Below are 6,133 nucleotides of genomic sequence, written 5' to 3'. Positions count from 1 at the left end.
ATAGAGGTTTGATATGTGCTATGTGGCATGTGTCAAGCAGATTAGTTAAGAATAATAGTCCTATATTAGATACAAAACGAAATCTTGAATATATATTATGTTAAGAGTATCTCCAGGACAGTTAATTGATTGTTTTACACTTTCATTTCTTTGAATGCCTAATTTTGTTTCCCATCTACAAGAATTTTGTTTCCTATCTACATGTATAAATTATTCAACCAACCATGCTAATAACAATTTAATCTGGTCCTACAATTTAATTAAGAGATAATTGCACACAGTGCTTCTTGCAAATATATAAAATTGTAGATATATTCTTGATCCCAAGTATAAGTGATCAAATATGTCTCTCCAAATATGCTCATGTGTTAATATTTTCCCTCTAGTTCAGATCTGTTAGTTCTTTGTTCATTTTTAATATACATTAATGTCCCTACAAATATAGTACATTATAAATATGTCTCTATAAAATTTAACTTTTATATGTTGTCCCTACAAAAGTTCTAATATTTTCAAATATGCCCCTCTGATTTGTTACCATTTTAGAACTGTTTATATTTTAATTAAAATGTCAATTTTGCCGTCACAAATATATACTTCCAAAAGCATACTTCCAAAAGCCACAACAGTACAATATAATAGGGGCAAAATTATCAAGTTATCTCATAAATTAATGTTAAGCATTTAACCTATGATTAATTAAAGTTTTCTAACGGATTCTAACGGTAGGGACATATTTGAAAATATTAGGAATTTTTACAGAAACAATATATAAAAATTAAACTTTATAGGAATATATTTACAATTCACTATGTTTGTATGGCCTGTATGAAATCAACCCTTTTTAATAATTAAGAAGTGAAATGACTACCTCTAAATGCTACGTAGTATTGTAGTAAAAAGTGTACAAAAATATCCTCCCCACAAGCATACATACAATGATTATCTTCGCAAATACGTCCCTCCAAATGCTGGAATTAACAATCATCTTTGCAAATATGTCACTCCAGATGTTGAAATGATGCAAAATTAATGCCCTTTCCAATGATCTTCTTATGTAATTTCTTCCTCCTTTTCAAATCTCACCCAAATAATCCTCATCTTCAAACACCTCTTCTACATCTCTTCTCTTGCTGATCCTTTTATCTTTCACCTATTTCCCTCACCTCCAACACCATCTCCTCTTCTCCCTTATATAACTTACTTCCCCTCACTACAATTTCGCTATTTGCAATGAATTAACCCATCTTAGTCATGAAGAAGTGGTTGCTTCTTCTTCTTTAATTTAGCAGCAAAATCTCCATGTGCGACTGCTTTAAAACTTGCAGGATCTGAATATCAAATCTTGAATTTTGAAGGGACAAATTTGATAATTTACTCTTTGAAGGGATAAATTTGATAGATATATACAGGATTTGATGTGTTTACAGGGATCCATATGCAATTGACTTATTTAAACATAAGAGATGGGCTCTGGAGAGGGTAAAAAAGTTATTTTTACGTACCAATCAATTAATGGTTAAGTTGTTTGGTTCTACTTTACTCATGGCAAAAACAAACTTTACTAACCTTACTAACTGAATCTAACGATAGGGATATTCATGAAACAGTCTTAAATTTTGGAGGGGCATATTTCATCACTTAAATTATGAAGGGATATATTCATAATTTGACGAGTCTATAAGGAGCTGTTTGCAATTAGGGACTTCAGCTTTCACTTTAGAGTTGGGTTGGTCTAGAAATTATTGCCTGCAGGCACATCAGCTTTATTGAATGCCTACAGGCTCCTCACCTTCATCAGAAAAAAAAAAATAAAATAAAAATTAAAAACAAAAATAAAAATAAAAAATAAAAAATCTCTACATCATAAATTATTGATAAAGATTCCGCAAATATTTGGATGCCTTCGTAGACCTATTTCAGATGGCTCTGCTCAAACATCACTTTTAAAAGCTGCAGACTAGTGCGATATATTTTTTTCTTTTCTTAGTCTGATACGATATTATTTATTGTAAAGATTAATATATACTAGGTCATTTTCTATAAGATTAATTTTCGGGTAAACTTCAAATATCACCCTAGTCGCTTCGTACTTTCTTACTTTAGTACTCTGTGGTTTCTTCTTCTTTTTTTTTTCCGTCAACTCCTCCGTTAACATTTTGTTAAACTATATATAAAAAACTTCAGATACCCTATCTAGGTTTATCGAATATTCACTTTAATATCTTTTAGTTTTAATTTTTCACTGATTTAAAAAAAAAAAATAGTGAAAGGGATAATTAAAAAAAAATGAAATCACGGATACTAAATTGATACACTTTAAACCATAAGGTACTAAAATAAAAAAGTGCAAAACCACAGATGTGGTATTTGAAGTTTTCTCTTAATTTTTTGAGTAACATGGTATCAGAGTCAATCCTAACCTCTCTTTCTTCCAAGAGTTTCTGACTCTCTAGTCAATGCACGTGGCATAATTAATTAATTCACCTAATATCCACCACGTATGCAAGCAATGAATCAATACATAGCGTGGTTATAATGATGTATCGCTAATATAATAGTGACATAATCGATAACGTGGCTATTTCTAAGATATCATATTACTGCGATATCAGTGTTTAGTTAATTAAATTGGACACTAGGAGTTAATTCCAATAATTTAGAAAGTTTAAGCTAATCACTGCACCATATTAAAGTTTGAGGACCAAATTATCACATGAATCAAAGTTTGAGGACCATTTGAGTTTCTATACCTAGTTAAGTTAAAAACTTTAACCATTAATTGATCTAGTTTAGTTGCTAAAAGAAGTGAATTTGATAAATCCCCAAATCTAATGTTTGACTAAAACAACTTAATTCTAAAAAATAAAAAAAATAGAAGTTGAAGAGGTATTTATCAAAAAATAATAATAATAAAGTGGAGGTGTCTATTATAGAATGCCGTATAGTTGAGGGGTCTCTACAGAATTTTACCTTCGAATAACTAAGCACAAACATAAACTAAACCCACTTTGCTACTTTATAAAGGCTCTAATGAAAGACCTAAATGCACATAAAAGTCTCTCTATTTTTATTATATATTATTATTATTTTGTTTTGGAGACCCCTCAACTATATTTTATTATGAAATGGCCCGTGAACTGCAATTTTTTCAATTGAGATCCCTTCAAATTTATTATTTTTTAAAAAAAATTGAGTGGTTTTAGCCAAATAAATAGAAAAGTTTACCAAATTCACTGATAAATTTATCGAATATAATAATTTCAACTACTTGTAGTAAATAGGACTAGATTACTTAACTACTAATAGCTAATTGAATCATGAAATTAAACAAACATTTTTAATAAACTATTATCCTAAATTGAAGGAAAAAAAAATTAGAAGTCGAGAGTTGTCTCGCATAAAATGGTTAGTCACATGCTTCTGGATATAATTTCGAATATAAATATCAAAAGCAAAAATCTGAAAGATTTGAATTTGGATATGAATTTTAACCAATAATAGTTTCGGATTTGGGTTTGCCTGTTCAAGTTCGGTTTTCAAATTTTTGGTCGGATTCGGATTTGGATATGAAATTTTAAAATCAACCGGATTTAGGTTCGGTTTCGAATTTCGAGTTTGATAGTCGGATTCATATTCAAATTTTAAAAAATTCATCCCGAATCCGATCCGTTGACATTCCTAGCATCAATAGTTTTGGTTGCAATTTTATAACATTGGAGGATAGAATATAAACGCAGTTGTTTTTAGCCGCCACAATACCAAACAAAGCGGTAGTGTGGGAACTTTTTTATAAAATAACCTTTTAAACGCAAAATAATCTTGTCAAAACTATATTTAAAAAATTAATCTCTTAAAGACAGTGAATTATTCACTCCTTTTATAAAGATTCTAATTTCTCAGAAAAACGGTGAATCATTCACCGCCTTTCATTTGTTTATTGTTTCTTTCTACAATCCTAACAACTATATAAATATTTTAACAAATGACATATAATCTTAACAATCTGAAAATTCTAATAATCTATCAATACAATCCTAACAATAAAAAAGATCTTAATAATCTATCCATACAATCGTAATAATCAAACATCACATATAATCTTAACAATTTGAAAATCCAAATAATATATTCATATAAATAAGGGTTAATTTCATACAGGCCCCCACAAACATGGTGAATAATAAATATATCTCTGCAAAGTTCAACTTTCATAAATTATCCCTATAAAAGTCCTAATGTATGCAGATATGTCCCTCTAGTTAGTATTCGTTAGAGAATTGTTAATTTTTTAACAGTAGAGTTGTGAAATTATAATTTTGCCCTTACCCTCTTCCCTTCCTCTTCCTCTTCAGGCTGTGGGAGCAGATGGCGGCGGCAGCGACGGCGACCTTGCGGAACTTGTCGGGGTTACGGCCAATGAGGACTAGGAAGAGGCAGAAGGCGAAGGCGCGGCCGATGCCGTTGGAGACGCCCATGACGACGGCCCACGCGGGCACCATGACGGGGACAACGATCGAATCATCAATGACGATGACGAAGAAGAAGAAGAAGGAGAAGAAAAGGAAGAGGAAAATGAGGATACGAAGAAGAAGAGGAAGAAGAAGAAGCAAGAGAGGAAGATGAAGAAAAAGAAGAAGAGGAAGAAGAAGAAGATGAAGAAGAGGAAGAAGAGGAAGAAGAGGAAGCGGAAGAGGCAGAAGGGAAAAAATGTCATTTTACCTTATTAACTGATCATGGTTAAGTATTTTAGTTGTGGTTAATTAGATTTCTCTAACGGATATTAATGGCAGGGACATTAGATTTCTCTAACGGATATTAATGGCAGGGACATATCTGCATACATTAGGACTTTTACAGGAATAACTTATAAAAGTTGAACTTTGCAGAAATATATCTACTATTCACTATGTTTGTGGGGACCTGTATAAAATTAACCCTTCTAATAATCTAAAAAATTTTAATAATCTATCTATTCGATTCTAACAATCAAACAAAAATTTTAATATTCTACACACAATCCTAACAACCTCTTTTTTTTCCTATAATCTACGTACAATTTTAACAACCTTATTTTTTTCTCTTTTTTAAAAAATTATGAAAAAGAAGGTGAATGATTCACTGTCTTTAAAAGATCTTAGAGACTTTCAGAATGCGGTGAATAACTCATCGCATTTTGAGAGTTAATTTATTAAATATAAATTTAATAGAATTATTTCGTACATAATAAAATTTTAGATGATTATTGTGTAGAAAGCTCCCGTCAGTCGTACTAAACATGGCTGCAGAGCTGGACAGAGAGTCATGTACTGCAAAATACTGTTAAACAAAAAACAAAAACAAAAAACAAAAACAAAAACAAAAAAAAAAATTGGATTCACCCACCAACACACAAACTTGCCTCTCTGAGTGTACCATTCAATGTACCTTACTCCTTTCAATGCTGACCCAACCAAGAAAACTAATTCCAACTGCATACTCTCTACCCGCCATTGAATTCCCACAAGTACCCAATTACCCTGCTGTCAGCAGGTACCTACCTACCTTCAGTGGTACATTTATTTCAGGTTGCTCATAAAATTACCCTCCCAAAAGATTGTTACAAAATTACTGAACTTCAATTTCCGCTTCAATCGAATTACTCCTCGAATTACTCCTTGACACAAGAATGTGATAATTGATTCAGCTGCCATATTATCTAGCTTCTACATATAACATAACGATTTCTCAGCACCACTAAAATTCAATTATCACGTTAATTTTTTAAAAAATGACAAGACGGATGCGATGTCTAAATTTAATGAACATTTTTCTTCGGTAATTTCACTGAAACAACACTTTTAGAAAAGCTTCGGCCGAAAGTTACTAGCCTTGTATTTGGATATTTGATCAAAATAGGCTTTAATTGATCCAAGAACAATGGAAAAACTGAGATGCAGTAATCATTTCATACATTGGATAATATACTATTGAAGCTGTGAAAACTTAGATGTAGATGCTGAAGTAACTAATTAATCCAAATAATGCAACAAATGCAAATTGGTGCTTTAACAAATGCAGCTTCACATACATTGTCATGTCATTAACATGCTTTACCTTCCTAAAATGCAAAAATTAAGTTAGAAAGATTTCA

The sequence above is a fragment of the Ananas comosus genome, linkage group 21, assembly GCF_001540865.1.
Source record: "Ananas comosus cultivar F153 linkage group 21, ASM154086v1, whole genome shotgun sequence".
Lineage (NCBI taxonomy): Eukaryota > Viridiplantae > Streptophyta > Magnoliopsida > Poales > Bromeliaceae > Ananas > Ananas comosus.
This window is presented reverse-complemented; position numbering follows the sequence as displayed.